We start from the raw sequence: 22980 nt of genomic DNA, 5'->3' as shown, positions 1-22980 counted from the left end.
TTAAGTACAATTGAAAAGAGGAGTTTGAAAACATCCAAGAAAACCATCTTTCCCTAAGTAAGAATAAACTTTCAGTTTGTCCATCACATGTTGTTAATTTCATTTTAAAATGCCTTTCCTGGAGATTTAGACCCAAACCATCTGGATTAAGAATGTTAGCTCTGAAGTCTGACAAACCAGCTTTCAATTCAGGTCCTGAGATCTAGGTCCTAACACTTAATGTCCTTGGGTAAATTATCTACCCTACTAAGACTCAGTTTTCTCATCTATGAAATTTGGGCCAAAAAACAAACAAACAAAAAACTTCTAAGGTAGTGGATACAGTGCCTTGCACATGTTAAGATCTCAAGAAATAGTATTTTTATTTATCAATTGTCTCTATCTTATGCATATGTGGTTATTTTGTGTAAGACCACAACATCATAACAGAAAGTGTTCTGTTAGATATTTCATCCAGTGAGTTGTCAGATAACTTATTACATTATTTTTTGCTCCTGATTCACTGTTACAATTGTATCAGAATTTTATTTTAAATCTCATTGTTTTAAGCTATCGTAACTTATAAAAAATGATTTACTACACATTAGTGGCAATGTATTGACAAGCAAACCAATGTATTATCACTTTCTTCCTTTGTGCTCAAAATCCACATATAGTTTGAGAAATTCCTCCTTAGATAAGTCATCTTTCTTGGCTGTACCTAAACTCCTCTTTCCAGTTGCACTAACAAGGGCCAAAAGAGGTGAGTCTCTCTAAATAGTCCTGTATCCTAGAGTTAAAGATACATTGCCTGAGGTAGTAATAGTTCATTGCTGTTGGCTTCTGTCTCAGAGACCTATGTAACTCTTTGAAAGACCAACTGCTGTTCATTGGTTCAGATTGTAAGGCTCTCAAATGTCTTATCCTTCTGAAGAGTCCCTTCTGATCATACAATAACTAAGTGGTAGGCAGAAATGGATCTACCTTTAAATTAACATTATATCATGCATAATGTATTTGATCTTATTTTTTTAGAGACTTTAACACAGTACAATAGACACTAAAGAATTATCCTTTATTTTTTTAAAAATAAAGCAAAGTAAGTATTTTTAGAAAACTGTTATTGTTTATTGTACTTTCCTTTGTCTTTTCACAAGAAAAAGTCACCCTTCATTGGCATGTTTCATGGTTTCACTGGACACAGCATTGTATTGTTGAAAATTAGGAAAAATTGTTGTGAACTGAAGAGTTTTTGTGTGATTACAATCATTCATATGCTTTCAATTATTTATTGGGTATGATATACAACTCTTTTTTTCCCTTTCTTTCTTTCTTTTTTTTTTTTTAATGATTCCACATTAGTAAGTGGGCAACATACAGCAAGCACTGTGTAGGCCTAAAACTGATTTATTAAACAGATTCCAATTTTCAGGTTATAGGATATTATTATCCCAGTTAGCACAGGCCCAATTTAAATTTCACTGTCATATAATTTGCAAATTCTTGTAGCTGGGAAAATCTGAGCATATGGTTGTAATGTTACACATATGTTATGCCTGTGTTAAGTATTGGCTTCTTGGATTTAATTTATTTTAAACTAATAAATAATTGATTTCTTTCAAGATATTTTATTGATGGTTTTCTTTAGGTTAAATGATGAGTATATATTCAAATATTTCTCATCTTCATATTTCACACTTGAATTTATATTGATACTAGATATGACGTCAGATCAGTCATCTGTTGTATGGTTTATTTCCTTCTTTTGTAACAAAACTTAAGTTTCCATTATCTCTCTAGTAGAAAACAGAAATGCATTCTGGAACAAAAATATATTAGTTTTAGGCTTTGACTTAAAAAAAAAATGTTATGATCTAAATGAGTCCATCCTAAATTCATATGTTGAAATCCAAACCCCCAAAGATGATAGAATTAGGAGGGAGGGCCTTTGGGATTGCTTCCACCATGAGGGTGAGCCTTCGTCAATGGGATTAGAGCTCTTATCTGTCAGCTGATTATTTTACAATTTGTTGAGAACTTGAAGAGTTGATTTTGATGGAATTAAACATAGAATTTTATTAGTACCCCTCTTGACTTTTCTATCCTGTAATCCAGCTTATTTTTCTAGCTGAAAATCCTTTCAGACTTATAATTCTCGTTCATTATCTCTTTGAATTTCATGCCACTTGGCCATCATTAGGAATATTAATAAATATTCTAGTTCATCTTACATTCCTGCATTCTGGAAGTTAAGTGCATTTTTGTGATTTGCTTTGTCCAAAAAATTTTAGCCAGCATGTCTTACATCATATCTGGAAAAACACAAAAACCATTTTTCCCTCTGTCACTGTGACTGGCAACCTTAAATATGATGGCTGTTCCTCAGTCCGGGTCCCAGAGTGGGGATGATGCAAAACAAAGACCCCTCACAGACCTGAGATTAACATGTAAAATAGCAATGAATAAACCCTTCTTGATTTAATCCACAGAGATGGTGTGTTTTGGGGGGAGGGTGCACCTATGTGCTGAGATTTTTTTGTTGTTATGTATTCATTAGAATAGTCAGGTTTCATAACAAAATGTCAGTGGCTTACTATGACAGAATTTAATTTCTTCCTCATACATGTCCAATGTGAGTTTTCAGGGCAGCTTTGTTCACTGGAATCAATCAGAGACCAGGCTGATGGTCGTCCATTTTGACACATGCTTTCAGGTTCTCATGGCAGGGAAAGTGAGTGTGGGAGAAGCCTCACCCACTCTCAGACTCTTAGAATAATTGTTACTGAGACGTGACACAACACATTTTGTATTTCATTGGCCAAAAGAAATCATACACCTAGATCTAACTTCAAGTTGTTGGGATGTCTGAATTATCTGTTAGCAATTCAGTATAATCACCATATTCTTTTTTTTAAATTTTTTTGTTTTTTTAGGGGGAAAGGTCATTAGGTTTATTTCATTATTATTATTATTATTTTTAATTATTATTATTATTTAATGGAGGTACTGAGGATCAAACCCATGACTTCGTGCATGCTAAGCATGTGCCCTACCGCTGAGCTATACCTTCCCAATCACCATATTCTTTTAAAATCTCTATCTAATAGTGGAGAAGACTGGAACTATATTTCCTAGAATCCTCTTTGAGAAAGCAGGAGAGAAGTAGAGGTCATTATTACCTGGAAATGGTGACAAGCACACTAGTGAGGGGATGTGAGATTCACAGCTGCTTCTTGGTGAGAATTGAGAACAAGCACTACATTGCTGCCAACTGAGATAAGTGGAGGGAAATTTTCTAGAAATTTCTGAAAAAAGGAAATAATTTCCAGCTAGCTTTTGACAAACATCTTCTTCAATATGTCATGCGAGGTATTCAGCTCTACTTCCCTAACCACATGGCGGCAGCTTCTCTGCTTTCTCACAAGGACTTTTCTGTACTTTGCTTTCCCATCTCCTTCATATGGATAATCAACTTCAATTCCTATATTAATTTGCAAAATAATGCTTAGATTGACTCTCTTCCTGACAACACACACACACAGATACAGCAGAAACATGCAAACTTATCTCAGAAAAAGGATAACCAGAATATTTACTGTCAGCCCTTAGGACTACCACATATACTGTGCACCTACAGATAAATGATATTCTTTTATTAAAAAAAAATCCAAATGATTTTTGACAAGGTACCAGGACCATTCAATGGAGAAAGGACACTTTTGTCAGCAAATGGCACTGGGAAAACTAGATATCCACGTACATAAGAATGTTCACTCACTTAACATCATATACAAAAATTAACTCAAAAAAGATCAGACCTAAAACTGATGTAAGACCTAAAACTATAAAACTTTTAGGAAAAAACATGGGACAGAAGCTTCATGACATTGCATTGGGCAATGATTTCTTGGATATAACACCAAAGGCACAGGAAAAATTGAATAAATTTGACTTCATAATTTTTTTTAAAATCATACACCAAAAGATAACATCAACAGAATAAAACGGCAGCTCACGGAATAGAAGATAATATTTGCAAATCAGATATCTGATAAGGAATAGTATGCAGAATACATAGAGAACTTCTAAAACTCAACAACGAAAAACTAAACAACCCAATTCAAAAATGGACAAAGGACTTAAATCAATATTTCTCCAAAGCAGTTACACAAATAACCAAAAAACATATGAAAAGGTGCTCAGCATCACTAATCATTAGGTAAAAGCAATTCAAAACTACAATGATAGGCTACCTCAGATCCGTTAGGATGGTTAGGATGGCTACTATCCGAAAAAAAAAAAAAGTTTTAATGAGGATGTGGAGAAATTGAAGCCTTTGTTCACTGTTGGTGGAAATGTAAGATAGTATACCTTCTATGAAAAACAGTATGGTGGTTCCTCAAAAAATTAAAAATAGAATTAGCATATGGCCCAGCAATTTCACTTCTGGATATATACCCAAAAGAATTGAAAGCAGAGTCTAAAAATTAAATTTGTATACCTATATCATAGCAGCATTATTCACAATAGCTAAACATGAAAGAAATCAAGTATCCATCAACAGATGAAGGGATAATCAAAATGTGGTGTATATACATACACACACACACACACACACACACACAGACACACACACACACATACATTAGGATATTATTTAGACTTAAAAGGAGGGAAGTTCTGACATAGGATGCAACATGAATGAACTTTGAGGACAATATGCTAAGTGACATAAGCCAGTCACACACACACACACACAAATGTACTATATGATTCCACTTGTATGAGGCAGTTAGAATTGTCAGTAAAAATCATACAAACAGAAAACAGAATGGTTATTGCTAGGGATTGGAGTAAGGGGGAAGTACTGTTTAATGAGTATCGAGTTTCAGTTTAACCAGATAAAAAGTGTTCTGGTGATGGATGATGGTATTGATAACATAACATTATGAATAGAATGAATGCCACTGAACTGTACACTTAAAACTGGTTAAAATGGTAAATTTTACATTATGTATATTTTACCACAATAAAAAAAAATGAGAAAATAAACACCAAACCCTTTGCAGTCTAACAATAGGCTCACAGACTTGAGTTCTTTGAATTATGCCCAATAGGAACTTGAACCAAGGATAAATAATGCATATATTTTTACATCAGATCCAGATGTCCCTACCGTTGATCTATACATCCATGCACTAAAAAATAAAATGAAAGCAGTATACAGCAAAAAAATGTAAGTGATTTCCCCCATGCTCAACTATATACAATTGTGAAATAGGGACAGCGATACCATGATTTTTTCTCCTTTGTCCTTGTTTGTTGGTCTCCATAGTCTATGGTTTTCCTCCAAACACCATCTCAGCCCACTGACCCTGTGGTCATATGATTTCCACTGACTGGAAGTTCTTTCTTCTTTTTTGGAAGTTTTTGGGACCAATAAGTAAATCATCACGCGCTCTTTTCCTCTGCTATAGTAAACAGTAACATTCTAGATGGTATACTCGTCATCATTCTGGATCCTAGAGAGAGGAATAAGGAAGCAGGGTTCCCAGATCCAAGCATGGGATGGGCATGTACCTTTTTACTGTAAGCCATTAAGGTATGTAGGGGATTATTTATTACTGCAGTGTAACAAAGATTATCTTATCAAACACAATTTAAAAAATACTTTGCAATGGGCTAAATGTTCATGTTCCCCTCAAATTCGTAATGTTGAGACTCTAACTCTCAATGTGATGGGGCTTGGAGGTGGGACCTTAGGAGATAATTAGGTCATGAGAATGGAACCCTCATGAATGAGATTAATGATCATACCAGAAAAGGCTAGCTAGCTCTTGTTCCACCACGTGAGGGTACAGCAAGAAGATGGCCTTCTGTCAACCAGGAAGAGGACACTCACCAAGAACTCATCAGTGTCAGCACCCTGATCTTGAATTTTTGCTTCCAGAACTGTGAGAAATACATGCTTATTGCTTAAGCCATCCAGTCTATAGTAATTTGTTGTAGTAACCCAAACAGATTGAGGCAGAAATTGGTACTACAAAGTTGGGTGCTGCTATAAAAAACACTTTAAAAATGTGGAAGAGGCTTTTGAACTCTGTGATGGATGGAGGCTGGAATTCATGCTAGAAAAAGTGGAGATTGTTGTGAAGGGACTTTCAAAGGTGATTCTGGTGAGGGCCCAGGAAGGAAAGAGGGAAGCTATAGAGGAAGCTTCCATCTTCTTGGAGAGACTACATAATCATGTATAGAATTTGGGTAGAACTATGGACAGTAAAGGCCTCTCTGATGATGTTCCATATCCAAATGAAGAACAGGTTATTGACAATGGAGAAAAGGCCGTCCTTGGTATAAAGTGGCAAAGAATTTGCCTGTGTTTTTGGTTTAGCCCTTTTGAAAGCTAGAACTTGAAATCAATGAAACTGGATATTTACATGTATATTAAGACCTTTTGACCATGGGTGAAATCAAGAATTCAATAAATGTATTTAGTTTGATAATACTGTTTCTGGGATTTCAAAATATATATAGAAATACATTTTAAAACAATAATAGTATAAAGAGGAAGACTAGAAAAAAGTTTAAACTGTTTTAAGGGTTTTGCAGTATCTGGAAGTGGTAGTCATAATTTAAGTTAGATCCTAATGCAAGTTGTAAATCCTACAGGAACCATTTAACTGATATAATTTTAAAAAATCATTTTAAGACATAAATCCATTGGATACCACATTATGTTCAATTAGAAGTCTCTATGTAGTTAAGGTGAAATTTGTCCCAACTGATCTATAGATTTTATGCAGTTCTAATCAAAATCCCCGCAGCTTTTTAATGGAAATTGACCAGCTAATTCTAAAATATATACAGCAATAGAAAGGGGAAAGAAAAAGAATCAAAGGTACATTTGAGGAAGAACAAAGGGGGAGGACATACATCACCAAATATTAAGACTTATTTTAAAGCAAATTAAACAGTGAGATGGTGCAAGGAGAGGCGAATAGACTGATAACAACAGATTAGAGTCCAAAAACAGATCCTTGCATATATCAATCACCAGAATTATCAAAAAGATATTACTATAGTACAGGAGAAAAGCATGATCTTTTCAATAAGCTTACCAGATCAACTAGTTTTCTATACAAAAGTAACTTTGACTCTAATACCATACACATAAAAATTCATACAGATTGTAAAATTAATTTGAAGAGTAAGACAGTTAAGTCCCCAGAAAACAGTTGGATTATTTTCCTAATGCTGTGGTAGGTAAAGTTTTTTTACGCAGACTAGAAGAACACTGAGAACAGTCATCATAACTGACTGTTGTAGTATACTTTGTCAAAATGAAATTTCTATTTCTCAAAGACACTATTAAGAAAGTGAGAACATAAAGCAACAAATAGGAGAAAATATTTTCAGCATATATGTAAAAGAAAGGACTTATAGCTAGAACATATATAAAGGATGCCTACAATCAATAAAAATGTCCACAACCTAATTTTTGAAATGGACAAAAGGTTTAAATAGGCACTTAGCGAGGAAGGATATTCAACTTGCCAATAAGCATATGAAATGGTGTTCCATATCACCAGTCATCAGGAGACATAGATATGCTTATTTTAAATGCAGGTATTATTTATTTACTACTTAGTTCTATAATCTGTTTATATGTAAAGTATGATCTAAACCTGAAAAATTTAATAAAAATAAAAGTATCTAAAATAAACAAATGAATTTTATTTTATCTCTTTAAATATTTTAGTATAATTTATATATTTTAACATTTTGTGATTATATATTTAGATTCTTTCAAATATTTGAGTATGAATGAATTACTTCTCTAAAGTTATAGCCTAATTGTTAAAGTTGATAACATGTATACTAGTTAAGAGCTAAGTATCTGGAAAGTTTAGGACAGAACTTTTTTATGAGGATGCATTTGGCAAACACGTATTGTTTTTAGGTATCTTCTGAATGTATTTTTTGTTTTGTTTTGGGGTTTTTTGTTTGTTTCTTTCAGGTGTACAACATAGTGAATTGATATTTTTATACATTAGGAAATGAACACCAGGATAAGGCTAGTTACCATCTGTCTCCATACAGAGTTATTACAATATTATTGACTATATTTTCTACACAGAACATTATGTCCCCGTTACTTATGTCTTTTATAGCTGGAAATATGTACCTCTTAATCTCCTTCTCCTATTTCTCCTGTCTCCTAAGGCGTCTACCCTCTGGCAACCACTGGTTCTCTGTATCTATGAGTCTGTTTCTGTTTTGTTTAGAACAATAATCACTCAAAGTTCAAATTAAACAAATGGAGATAATGTTGGGTTTTTACTTTAAAACGTGGACTAAGATTATGTTTTAATGCTATCCTAAATATTAAAATTGTACTTATGTGTTGGATTCCTTATTTTTAAGACAAGGAAAATGCATTACAACAACCTTAAAACAGCCAGGTCCACACAAGTTTTCTTTCATCTTAACAACTATGCAAAGTAGGTGAGGGAAGTGCCAAAGGTAATTGTAAGAAGGGATGTGTTTCCTGCTGAAAATGTTAAACAGTAATAAAACCAACAGAAGACAGTCTGCTTGGCAATTTCAAACAGTCATTGATAAAATACTGTTCTTCTGTGTGGTGGCAGACTGTGTGCACTGCCCTTCCTCTGGGATGCCACTGCTGGGTAGATTTCATTTTGCAGGGAAAATAAATATATGACATATATGTGATCATAAATGTATGATAAATCCATGCCAACTAAACTATTCCATCAAAAGTAAAGTATTTGTCTTCTTTGTATGAAATAATAAAAGTGGTTACTTTGAAAAAGCCTACTATAACCCTGATTTGATTATTTTTTCTTGAAAAAATTCATATACACCATAAATACAGACTTTCCAACTGAAATCATCAAAATCCACGTGTGCAACAGCTGAGTAACTAAAAATTCAATTTAGAATTATTTCATAGTGGTTTGTTAACTCTTCACTGGAAATATTTTTAATTGTGAGGAGACTTTATGAGAATGACTGTGCTGAACGCATGGTTGTTTAGAATGAATTTATATTTATTTATGTTCAAAATGTTTTTCAGCATACAGTCCACCCACCCCCTTAGAAGAAAAAGTTAAACTTGAAAGAGTTGTTATAAAAATGTAATTCATCAACCATATATGTGTATGTATTAATCTGACAAATTCATAGTATTAGTCAGCCTTCTGAAACTTTAATAGTGAAAATTCTAAAACTCTGCATGCATGAATTACAAATCTGTAGGGATTTTTTTTGCTATGCTGAAAGAGATGACTTGAAGGTTTGATATTATAAAGAATTTTAGTCATCTATTAGAAATATACTTCATGATAAGACTCAGTTTTTAATATATGTATTAAATTGTTAAATCTACTCATTTGCCATTAATATCTACTGCTGGCTTATCTGTAATCCTTGTTAATATTTTGCCTGATGGAAAATGCATTTTATATCAGGTCAGTGTATAACCCATAAGGAATTTATGTATTTGATTCAGAAACTACCCACTGAGGCTTCACTTTTTAAAAATACTCTTTTGTTGCCAAGGAATATATTAAATTACACTATCACTGAAGAGAAAAAATAATCAAATCAGTTCATTAGACAATTTCATAAGAAGTCATTTTTTTCTTAGAAACTTTTTTTAGTAAGAATTTTTTGGTTTTAATTTAATTGAAGAAGCATTATACTTGTTTCATGAAGGCAATAGTTAAGGTAAATACATAATTCATTTGTAAATATTATAATATGACATTTTCAAATGGTTTTATATCATAACTTTTTACTTTTTTCCTTTTTATTATTAGTTTTGTTCACTGAAGTAAATGTCAATAATGTATTAAACTCATTAACATGAAAAACATTATATTTCCTAACAGTGGAAAATGCCAGGATTATCTTGCCCTGTATTTCATTCACATGCTGAAAGATACAATTACACTGCAGATAGGTCGAATATCTCCATCAAATGAAAAGTTCTCCAGTTGAATTCACAGGAATGATTATATAATGTTGACATCTAGTCCAGATCTTGAATAGAACCAGTTAAAAAGATATGAACCTAGAAGTTTCCGAAGACCGAAAAGCATTTATAACCCACAAGACCTGAAGAATCAACCATAGAAACTACTTTCACCAGCTCCTGATACAAATTTCTCCTGACACAAATTTAAAAGCCTCAAAAGTCAAACTTAGGGGGAAAAAAAAGGTAAACCAAGGCTATCCAATTCTAAGAATTGGAAAGAGAAAGTCTATTATTAGCTTAGTTACCTGCTGAAATACACTAATCACTATGCGAGAGATGCTGTTTTAACTAAGAGTAGGTCAGTGTATTCATGACCTGAATTTATTTCAAGGATTAATATTTAAACATGAAAATCTAAAGTTGGGGAAGGGATGAAAAATGTGAGCTCCTGAGTGATGGACGCAAAGACCCACAACAGAGCAAGACAGAAAAGAGTAGACACCAAATCTACTTAATTTTATCCATTTATGTTATTTCTTTTTCTGAATCTGTTATTTCTATTTTTAAGCCCCACTTTTAACAAAAATTGTCATCTTTTTGGACAAGTTTTGTTCTACTTTTTCTAATCTCTTTTAGTTCCATTTTTCTCACCTGGCCTTTGCTTCCCCCACCTCCCTGTAAGTGTTCCAACAACAATCAATGTCTGTTAGAGACATTGTGAGGAAACTCATGAATCAGAAGAATAGCTGGCTTCTCAGGTGCCCCCAAACTCTGACATATGAAATACAGATTATAGTATGTCTATAATACTGATTTTCTTGGATAAGTGTTTATTAGTAAAAATAGATGTAAGTGCTTTAGACAAATTAAGGTGCTGAGAACAGCATATAACCGAAGGAATGAAGGCACTTGGTGAGTAAGAAAATTATAACCTCTTTGAGGATATATATCTGATCATTTGTAGGTAATATACTGTAATATTTATAGAATAAAATCTCAAGGAATGTAAACCAATATATATTTTGGCTGCCCCAGTTCTCAGAAAAACCAGGACAAAACCAAGCCTCTGTTCCTTTATCAAATAAATTTACATTTCTCTACAATGACTTCTTAAACAATGAGTAGCAGTTAAAAATAAAGTCATTATATACAAAGTGAGTTTTAAAGGTGGTCACTAAAGTCTAACCTGATAGTCACAATGTAAGTCAAAACCCATTTGTGGTAGCTAAATGAATTTTTATCAACAACTAAAAAAATCATAGAATAGAACAAAACAGCACAAAATAACTGAATCACACAAATAGGGTAAACACTGTTTTGTGAAATAAATGTGGCATGTATGTGTATTAGTATGTGTATGTACTCTTACAATGTAAAAGGTATTCTTATTGTGAGTCATAGTCACATTTGAAAGCTACTGAGTTAATCTATGTATAATCACTTCGACTGCCGATCACTTTGACAGAATTATTTTAATAATTAAAAATAATGTATTGGCACGAAGAAAAATGGCATAGAAAAGTCGACAAGGTGGATATTGTAGCTATATAAGCACAAAAGAAGTTAGATAATAAATTAAACAGAAGTTATTTTAAGGAGAGGAGGCTGTTTTAAGACTAGAGAAAGGATTAAATGAAATAAACTGTTTAATCAAATTCAGAAGAATTGGAAATATAAAGATGGTATTAAAGATAATAAGGATATTTGAAAGTGTTGCTACTGTAATGAAAAAGCTAATTGTCAAAATGTGTTTTTGTAGACTTTTTTGTTTTTGTTTTGTAACAGAATCACATAAGGAATGACAATTAAAATGCAAGGTCTGGGGCCTCCTGCCAAAGTATTTAATCCAAATCTCTAGAGGTGCAGCCAGGAATATACATTTTTAATAGGCACCTCAGATGATCTGTACGCACACCAAAATTTAAGAGCAGCTTTTTAATATTCTAACATAAAAATTTCTCCTTTTATCAACTCTGAAAATTTTCACTAAGAGAATGATTTAACTATGAGCCAGCTCACAATTTTCTCACAAAGCCTGATATGTCTTTAGCATTGCAAAAGAAATAATAAAATGGCATGAAATGCATTCTGATGAACTTCTGAAGATTATAATGAGGGCATATTCATATCAAATGTATCTAGTATTGGAATTTTTATGAGTACATAGGATAACACTATGTCCCTGCATTCTAGTGCCATGGAGTAAAAAGAGAATATGGTAGAAAATTAACTTAAGCAATTATCAATCTCATGCTTCTTTTAAAGTACACACTTTGATGTTCACTTATTGGGATGCAAGAAGAACTATGGAAGCATCGAGAGCCACTTGGTATTTCAAAGGAGAATTAAACACCATCTAGCTAAAAGTTCCGGTTGATTATTTGTAGGCAATGTACTGCAATTAGCATTTAAATAATTCAATGTTAGAAACCATTTTCTCTGAGATTAACAATGATTCATTCTTACATGCTGTGTTTTTAATCAAAGAGGTGAAAGGTATAGAGCATGGGACAGGAACAAAGATGTCTAGTTACAAACTCACTCTTGCAATTTGCTGGTAATGTGCCTGCCTGCATGTTTAAAAGCAACTCAAATGTGGTGTGCTGCCTATTCAGACCTTAATGAGAATGTAAATGAAGGATTATTGGTTCCACCAGCAGATGATATTTCTTTAGAAATATTGCCTGAACCTTACTCTATTATTTCCCAGCTTCCAAAAAATCTGTACAATAATGCACCTCATTAATGATACTGTCATTGTCATTTAGAAAACATGTGGAGACCTGCAAAGTCATTATTAATTATAGCCACATGCATTAAAGCAGAAACACTCAAATTCATCACTGTACTTGTTAATTAGCTGAAAAATCAGTCCTATTTTATGAATATTTCCCTAAAAATAACCTTATTATTTTCTTGATCAAGGACAATTTTTTTTCCCAAAAAGGACACTGATCAGAAGAATCATAATATACTTTTCAACACAAACTACTCAATTTACTCCAGTCTAAATTGTCTCATCCAAGAGAACATGGTAAATACTACAATAGCAAGAAGGGTTTTTTTTTTTTCCCACTTTCCCTCCATTAAAATGGTCTGATTGCCCCTTGTCCATTTCTAAATGATAGATAATATCCTCTCCTCTTTTGCTTTTCTTGTCTATTATGTCCTTTATAGAAAACCTAAAATGAGGTATTTCCTGCCAGCCTGCAGAGAGAGAAGACTGAATAGGAAGCTGAACGGGAGTATAGAGACCAGGATAAAAGGCAGTTATTAAATTTGTGAACTCTATCAGAAGACAAGAAAATAAACTGTACTGCTGGCTGGAAGGGTAGTGAAGTATGACATTTCATTTTTATGCAGGTCTCAGCATGAGAGAAGGAACACAATGGAGAACACTGGAAAAAAGCAGTTACTGCCTTCATTGAATGCCAGCACGGCTCCTCTGCTGTTCTTTGGTTGATCCTTTTCTATGTCTTTGTGGAACAGTTGTTCAGAGATTCATATATATGAGATCAGACCCACCACCAACCCTTTGTGAATTTTGATGATGAGAGGCCGAAAGCTCATTCTGTGTAACTCCATGAGATTCAAGGTCCAGGTGTGCTTTATGTATTCTTTCTCATTTCTTCTCCTTCAATGAATGAACGCAGTCTCATGCAGTTTCAATCTCTCTCTCCCTCTCTCTGACACACACAGCCTCCCAGGATAGGGCTGCATATAAAGTTCTTATGTTCAGAATTCTTATGGATATTTAGTGTTTTTCTTTAGTTCATAAAAATAATTTTAAAACTAAGTATTTCTTATTCTCTTTAGTTCTTTTAGATATTACATAAATAGATATTAGATAAACAAGTGTGATATATTTTTAACTTATATATTTGTAACTTGTTAAAAATTGTTTTAATGAGCTGCACAGAATGGACAGTGAACACAACACTAATTTTATTTTTTTTGACCCTTTCCTTTTTTAAAATCTGATTTCTAGTCTCTATGTCTACCAACCTGAGATGAAATCTTGAGCAGGACAGGCTGCTTTTCAGATATTATTCAGTCACAAAAATAGCCTCAGTTTCAGAAATGAAAAGGTGCTGTCATGGGTAATTTTAATGCTCCAAACACATGAAAACTTTAAACTTTTTTCCCTTCTGCAGCTCAAGCCTAACTTAAGCTTGAAGGCCTCAAGTGGGGACAGGAGGTTCATAAGCTGGTTACTATGCTGTGTACTCCAAAACACCATACCAGCCAAGAATCTTGGCCCCTCTTGGATGGAAAGGAGCAGGAAAGGCCTTCCTATCCGGGTGCTGGTGCCTTGTAGGCGCCAGACATTCAGCTGCTGAGTCTTTCTTTTGGGGCTGTGTGTGTGTGTATTCTTTTGATAGAGAACTTCAAGCAGAGTTCTTTCCTACTTTCTCTAGCTAACTATTTTCAACAGTCTCTTAGTCTAGGATATTTGGCAGTTTATCATTGCACTGATACCTCCTTGCCTTCCAGGGACCCTCCTGGATAGAATTCCTTTTAGTATCTCCAGGCTGATCCACATCTGGTCCTTGGTAATAGGCAGGTCTGTCACCCACTGGGGAAGTGCTGACTCCTAGCAGTGCCTTTCTTTCCTTCCTTTCTCTTCCTTCCTTCCTTTCCCTCTCCCTCCTTCCCTTTTTTCTTTCTTTTCTTTTCTCTTCCTTCCTTCCTTTCCCTCTCCCTCCTTCCCTTTTTTCTTTCTTTTCTTTCTTTTCTTTTCTCTTCCTTCCTTCCTTCTCTCTTTCCCACTTCAAGCCTTTTAACCATAGTCATTTATATTTAGACTTGTCCCTGCAGAATCTGAAATCAGTTTATATGTCCCATAAATTTCATCCTACACTGGCCAATATCTCCTAATTTTGCCTTCATTTGGTTTGAAAAGAAGGGAAAGTACATCTATTTTCCCTCCATTTTCAAGGAGAGCACTATACTGTACTTATCACTAACATTCTAAGGCTCTTACTCTTTATTTCTCTTTTCTATATAGACTTTTCAATTCTCTTTAAAAAGCCCCTAAGGAGAATGATGAGTTCAAGTCTGTAAAACTGCTTTGGCTCAATTATTTTCATAGATGTCAAAAAACCCACTTTATTTGGAAGCTGTAGTTTGTTACCAGCTTTGGGTGCTTTTGAAATAAACTCACATGACGGAAAAAATATATGTAAAATTTGTAATAGCAAAGAAAGCTACAGTGGTCAGACCTACTTACATCAACAGACGTGTTAAGCTGTCCCCTCTCCCTCTACGGAGACGGCCCACACTCTGTCTATGGAGAGTGTACCTACTTTTAATCTGAGCACCCAACCCCCACACCTCGTGGCCTTTCTCTTGCCTTTCAATGTATCTCTCTGAACAAATCTACCTTTACTCAAAAAAAACCCAAACAAACCAAAAAAACCCCAAACCAGACGTGTTAAAGTTATCTGTGGCACTTTGCCTGGACCAGCTTGTTCCTTAGCACTAGTCCTTACATCTGCCTGCACATTTACACTATCTGGGAACTCCTAACACACTGAAATACTCAGGCTTCACTTCTAACGATACTGCTCCCATGTGTTGCTTTGTCATTCGGTTGGTTTGCTTGTTCTGCAGCATTCAATAGTTAGTTTACTTATTTATTTTCAACTTTTCATCTTGAAAACTTTCAAACATGCACCTACGACTAGAAAGGACAATACAATACCCGTCAGGACTCTTTTACAACTGCCATTAATATATGGCCATTTATTTCATCTTTATCTCTTTCTTCTTTCTCTACCTTCCCTCCCCGACCCAACCATAGTGAATTTTAAAGCAAATCTTAGAAGTGACATCATTTCATCCATAAATAATTTGTTACATATTGTTAAGTGAAGACACTTCTAAAAAAATAATGAAGACAGTATCACACATCAATTTAAACTATAACATCTTCATAGCATCAAATATCCTATCAAGGCCATAGAGCTTTGATTTTCTTAGAAATGTAATTAAGTTTTTTTTTCAAATAGTAAGTCAAACATGTTTCAAAAATTACGTGCATTTTAAATCTCTTTTATAGGAGATTTGCTTTTTAAAAAATTTTCTTCTCATTTATTTATCTGATAGAACACCTGACATTTGGATTTTCTACACTGTACACCTGGGGTATCACTTAATGTTTTCTTCTACCTGGTTTCTGTAAACTAATTTATCTAAAAATTAGATATTTTATTTTATGGCAAAAATACTCCATAGATGGTTTTATGGTTTTCATATTGCAACACAATGGCTAGTGGAAGCCTCTTCACACTGGCATCTGTCTCATGGCAAAACATCAGCAGTGCTTAATAGCATCCTTGGTTTCTAGCTGAACAGGAAGTTTCAGTTGCATATTGTACATGTCCTACTGTTTCTCTAAGGAGTCTTGTTTCTTTGGATAAAGAAACCGTAAACAGAGATCATAATTTAAGCACTAAGGGTACTCTTTGCTAAAATGTTAGTCACTGCATCTAGGTTTTTACAAGAAACAGAGTTCTCCAGACAAACAGAACCAATAGAATATTTATATGATGATGAGATTTATTAAAGGAATTGGTTCACATACTAATAGAGGCTGAGAAGTCTCAAGATCTAATATCTGCAAACTGGAGAACTAGGAATGCCAGTGGTGTAAGTCAATCCTAGTTCAAAGGTTTAAGAATGAGGCTGATGGTGTTAATTCCCAACTGAGGTCAAAAGCCAAAGACCCAGAAGTGCTGATGTCTGAGGGCAGAAGATGGATGTCTCAGCTCAACCAGGGAGCAAATCTCCTTTCCTCTGCCTTTTTGTTCTTTTCTGGCACTCAACAGATTGGACAGTGCCCAACCACGCTAAAGAGGGCCGTCAGCTTTACTTGTTCACCAATTCAAAGGCTAATCTCTTCTGAAAATATCCTCACAGACACGCTGAGAAATAACGTTTTATCAGCTACTGGGCATCCCTTGTCTCATTGGAGGTTTATAGGAACACCGTGACCAGACCTACTTGGACAGCTGCAAGAACAAAGGATCAGCTCATCCCCTCCAGGGCCTGGCCAGCACCAAGTAATTTGCAACAACAAGCTACATTCCTCCCCCTTTTAGTATAAAAGCAGCCTGAATTCTAACTCAGATTAGATGGTTCACTGGGACACAACTCTGACATCTTCTCAGTCTGCTGGCTTTCCAAATAAAGTCACTATTCCTTCCCTCAACACCTCCTCTCTCAATTTATTGGCCTGTCATGCAGTGGGCAGTAGGAGCTCGGACTTGGTAACATGATTAACCAATTACCCAGTACCTCTTCTCAAAAAATCCTTCATTTTCCACTGATTTATTTGCTACCTTATCATATACAAAATATTTAAAAGTACTTTATTTAATTTTTTTGTCTACCTCTTTTTTTAATTGATAGACTATTTTTTTAGAGCAGTTTCAGGTTCACAGCAGAATTGAGCAGAAAATACAGAGAGTTCGCACATAGCCCTCCCCACCCACACATATATACGCCTCTACCCTCAACATCCCTCATCAGTGCAGCATATTTGGTACAATTGATGAACCAACATGGACATACTATTATCAACCAAAGTCCATAGTTGACATTAGGGTTCACTCTCAATGTTACAAATTCTATGGGCTTTGACAAATGCATAATGACATGTAGCCACCACTATAGTATTATACAGAATAATTTCATTGCTCTAAAAATCCCTTGTGCTTCATCTATTCATTTCTCCCTCCCTCCCTCTCCCCAAAATGTTTAAATGTACTTTAATCTATTTGTGAATTTCCTATCCTTATCCATTTGATCTATTAATGAATCAACAAATACAATTTTGATTTAAGGTACTTCGGAAAATACATTAATATCTGTTATGCGTATCATTATTCAAGAACAACATAAGTGCTCTCAAGGTGAATCTGATTTTATAGCCCAGGTAGAGACCCATTCACCCACTAGTCTACTGTATTTCTACTGAGTTTATGTTTAATGTTAAGGTATTTAGTAAATACTAAAGTCCAGTGTGAGTTAAAAGTATCAAATTAGTGGGACTGTTAAAAGTGCTGATACTAAGAAGTATAAAATTTTAATAAAGAAAAAAACTGAGTGAATCATGAAATGACGCTTTTGCTTTTGGCAACATTGTGAACTACAAGTTCAGAAAACACTGACAGCACCCACTAGACTGTGAACATGATGAAGGTAAACTTAAGTCTTATTTGTTGGTATAGTCATTGGCAAAAATAGGCACTAAGTTTAAAAAAAAATCAGCTGCACAATATATGCAGATTATGTCTATGTGACTTACTTTCATCATCAAGAGAAGAGGAAAACTGATTGATAAAATTGAGGAGGAGACAAAATTTTTGAGTGTATGACTTCAAGAGGAGTCTCAAAATCCTGAACCATGAGCCTTATGGCAATTAACTAAAAAGCCAGAATAGAAACCCTAAGCATCATGAAAATATCATACAATATTTATTATTAGCCAAGAATGGTTCTATATATTTTGTAAAATTAAAATGAGAAATATTTTTATTTTTCCATTGATCATGTATCTCTTGTTTCTGTAATAAAAAAGATCATATGGCAGTGTGTTTCTGTCCTAACCTCCTTCATCACTGTTATAGTCTCCTATAATTAGGCTTAGATGGCTATACTCTAAATAACAGAAAACTGAGTTTAATATAGCATTAATTTGACCTAATAAGATTTTTCTTATTATTATATGACACAGCATGAAGAAGCAATGATTTAGCATATAATTATTTGCCAACAGTTAACGCTAGGCTCTGAGGTTCCAAAGACGAATAAAATGAAAATCCCCTAAGAAGATCACGGTCTAGTGTCAAAAAAACTTATATTTTTCTGCAGATTTATTTTTAATAACATGAAGCACTCCTATCCCCCTAGACCCAATAACTTCACTAAAAGGAAAGCTGTCTTCATTAAAAATATCAATGTTTACATAATTCCTCATTAATGCTTTGCAAATAATGGAGAAAATTAATGGTGTGTTTTTCTGCATATTTCATTTGTGAATGATAATGACACAAAACAAAGCAAACCAAAATAAACACACAGAAGCAGCCAGGATGAAAGGTACGGATGAAATCAATTCACAGTTTGATAGCACTAGTTTCCCTTGCAGTCTTTTTGCATGTACTATAATACATTTATGGTAAGCACTTGTGATAACGCCAGCAAAAATTTTCCATCTTGCTGCATGCTTAATTTCATCTAACTTGTTTTATGGCAGTGTACTGAAACACAGAGCGAAGGTCTGTTTAAACCATTTGTCTCTGTTTCTCTTTGCAGAATGCCAACAGATTTGTTTAAATCAAAACAAAATGCATAAACAATCATGTCTTCTTTCAGCTAACTATACAACTTCAATTCCAGAACTTGTTTTTATAACATGCTGAAATTTGTGAACTCATATTCTGATGTGGGGTCTTTCTTGTACCTTTTTTCTCAAGGTGAAGAATGCTTACTCATTTATTAATCTTTAGGTTCCTGTTTTGCATATTGTTTTGGTTTTATAAGCTACACAATGCAAACATCCATTTGATTGAAAATAGGTTAATTTCAGGTCAGTGGTCAGATAAATGTAGTGTTTTTACTATTTTTTTTGAAATTCAGACCTCAGTGTGGTCATAGGTCCCTAGTAAATTTTTTTCCCAGATTTGAGTGCAGCCGTATATTGTTCCTGTATGGTAGCTAACGTCAAATTATTTTCTGCAGCATTTAGTTGAGTTTAATCTTTTTCGTGTATGATTTGCAGACAAGCAGTATTAGCATCATTGTTTTAAAAATGAGGAATTTCAGACCCCCCCCATAACTTCTGAATCAGAAACTGCATTTTAACATGATCCTAAGGTGATTAATATGCACATGAAAGCATGAGAAGCATGTTCTTATTGAGAACTAGGTGATGAAGGAAATCTTGTTCAAGGAAGGTTTATTCCTATACTAGGTCTTATTACTAGTGGACGTCAATGGAAAGGACTTGGTAATTGTTGGTTTTGCTTAAGAACAAGAATTCATATCGTCTTACACTATTTGAGCCGAAAAAGACCTTAGATATTATATAATTGGTAATCTTTTTTTTTACATGAGGAAATTGAACCATCATTTATCATTTTTGTATTTTGAGAAAGCAGCTAATGATGTATTTGGATTCATGTCAGAACTGTAAAAATATGTATTTTTATATCAATGCTAAAATTTGTTCCAGAAAGGTTTTAAAGGATTTACAATGATATATAAAATATAACATGATAAATGAACTTAAAATGAAAAGAAACAAACACTGAACAAGAATGTAATGACATAAAAGTATGAGGAAAATATGGCTAAGAAAAAATCAATGCCAAATTTAAATTAAGATTTTTAGCTTCGTAAGACAGAAGAAACCCAGTTAGTTAGACAAAGCTGCAGCAAAGATAAGATCAAACCATTTGCTGATGAGAAGCAGATTACTCTTTGTATAAATTGCAGACAGAAATTTCTCTGTTGTGTAATAAACAACATCTTCACATTATCCTAAAAAGAGACACAGGTACAATGAGTTTCATGAGACTGTAGCTTTTCTTATAATGACACCTAATATCAATTGGCAGTATCATGTAGAATTATATTTTCGGTAAACAGTTCTGTTAGTGGGCCAGTGAGATCTGAAGAGTCAGTTTTTGCTGATCTGACTGCAACTAATGAATAAGTAAATTTCAGCTATAGACTGGTAATGGAAAACTTTTTTTTTTAATATTGTATGAATATGACTATTGTTTTTGTCATCCCAAGCACACAAGTTTGTTTGCACACTTACTCACTCAGTTCCTGAGGTTTTTCAGGGGAGGATAAATATTCCTTACAACAAATCTCGTTACACATCCTAAAAGAGACAAAAACATAAGATATTTATTCTCTACAGTGATCTAAACCATAACAATTCCAATAAACATTTAATTATCTATTTGCTAAATTCCTCCCTTCCATAGTATAATTGCCAAATCATATTTTTCATCTGTAAAGGCAGAAACAGTCCTGTCTAGGCATAATAGACAGTTCGTCTTATTATATATGCATTTATTTAAAATATCTGTGAAAGAGTAGACACTTAGTGAAGCTTAGAGTTAAACAGGATATACGTTTTCAACTTTCACAGTAGTGCCAAAAAAAAAAAAAAGACAAACAAAAAAGAGAAACACTCATCTCACTGGTTTACAAAACAAAACTTTTATTTCCTGCTCATGTTACATGAAAGCTTCTCATTGGCTGTGACTCCACTGGACTCCACCAGGATCCATGTGCCTTCTCCCCTGAGACCCAGACTAAAAGAACAACTGTCCTCTAGGCTGTATCAGGGTGGTGGTAGAGGGAAGGAGCACAAGAGAGACAGAGGGTCCACACAATCATATTTAAAGCATCCACTGTGATGGGGCAATGCTGTTCGATTCCCCTCTCATTGGCCAAAGCATAGCATCTGGCCAAATTAAAGTCAACGAGACAGGAACTCAACATACCCCTTATCGGATGAATTACAAGTTGGGAAAAAATAATTCTGCCTAACTTGACAGGTTAAAATATTTTCTATTCAAAGGAGCAGTAACTCCTAAGCGAAGTGCAGCAAGCCTGGCTGGGGAGTCAGACAGTGTAGGTTTGAATCCTGAATCAGCTTGGGAAGATTATTCAGCGTATCTGAAGCTCAGATTTCTTCCCGTAAAACAAGGATAAAATCCATCCTTACGATTATTTACGATAACAGTAAATCATTGATTTTGTTTCTCTTTTTTACTCTTCATTCAAAAGTGATTAGAAGGTCCTAAGTCTAGATTCATTGTTTTAGACTTGTTTTAAGTTTATCATCAATGAAAACAATGCTTTTCTCATGTGCCTGCTAAATTGTAAAAAGACATTGTTCTCTATGAGTACTTATGATGCTCATTTCTTAACCTTGTCAACAAATTATAAATTTTTATTATTGTTGAAAGTTGGCTAGGACACATCAATTTTGCTGATGCAATCAAGTGGTATTTTAAAATGAATTAGAAAGTGTTAAATTTTCTATACTTAAAAAACATTTTAAAACTAGCAGAATCCCCTTGCTCCTTAAAGATTAGAAAAGATTTTCTGCCTTTCAAATGTTCAATTTTAGATTTGCTACACTGGTGACATTGGTGTATTTCTTTGGGCCACACTAACACATAAAAATGGAGCTATTTCCAAAATATTTCAAAAATATATTTTCTATGAATGAATTTTATTATTCGAAAAATAATTTCTACTCTATCTTGTTAAGATGTCACATTTATACTGCAAAGCAGTTGTAAGTTTCATATTTCCTAGTGTTATATTGCATTCTCATCATTTATACTTTATAATCTTGGCTAGTCAAGAGCTCTTTCTAGAGATAGCGGTGTCCAGCTTACCTTTTATCACTGTTTCCTTTCAATTGTATTGTTAGTATTTTCTCTAATCCATGTTTTTGTGCAGATAGTTTTATGATACTTTTCTACTTGGTAATGTTTAGTTGAAAAGTAGATAATATAATTCGTTTCTCTCTGTCTCTACACACACACACACACACACACACACACACACACACACACACACACACAGGGATGTCACTCTAAGCTCCTCCTCTTTGCAGAAATATCACCTAGATATTTAGATATCCAGACGGTCTCTCTACATGGTGTAAGAAAATTGTCTAACTTGTCTTCCTATTTTGTATATTATGCCCTTCTAGAGTACATACAGCCATATAGGAGACCAACAGTTAGAGTACAAATGCAAAGTGCTATGAGAAAACAAAGCCAAATAAAAGTCAGTCAGTCAACAGTGAGAAGATGGTCTGTAGATAGCCCCGTCTCAGGAGCCTGGTTACACAGCATAGTTTAGTTTGACCCTGGCTCCTGTTGCACAAGAATTTCACAGATTGATTGATTTCCAAACTGAGGTGGATTTCTACACACCTATGCTAACTGTAAGGTAGG

At 34.1% G+C, this 22980-nt stretch overlaps 1 long non-coding RNA gene across 4 annotated transcripts in view; it reads right to left on the bottom strand.

The window, feature by feature from the left end:
* The window catches only part of LOC116280921 (uncharacterized), a 594369-nt gene that overhangs the window by 192433 nt on the left and 378956 nt on the right, over positions 1–22980 (bottom strand). For 3 of the 4 annotated variants that reach the window (XR_012073474.1, XR_012073472.1, XR_004190316.2), the window contains one exon: positions 20811–20876. This is a non-coding gene — a long non-coding RNA (uncharacterized lncRNA). The remainder of the gene's footprint in view (positions 1–20810; positions 20877–22980) is intronic. The other variant, XR_012073473.1, reaches the window with a different exon arrangement.

This window comes from Vicugna pacos, chromosome 6 (genome assembly GCF_048564905.1).
Source record: "Vicugna pacos chromosome 6, VicPac4, whole genome shotgun sequence".
NCBI classification, from domain to species: domain Eukaryota; kingdom Metazoa; phylum Chordata; class Mammalia; order Artiodactyla; family Camelidae; genus Vicugna; species Vicugna pacos.
Note: the sequence above shows the minus strand (reverse complement) of the source record. Positions and strands in the feature narration are given on the sequence as shown.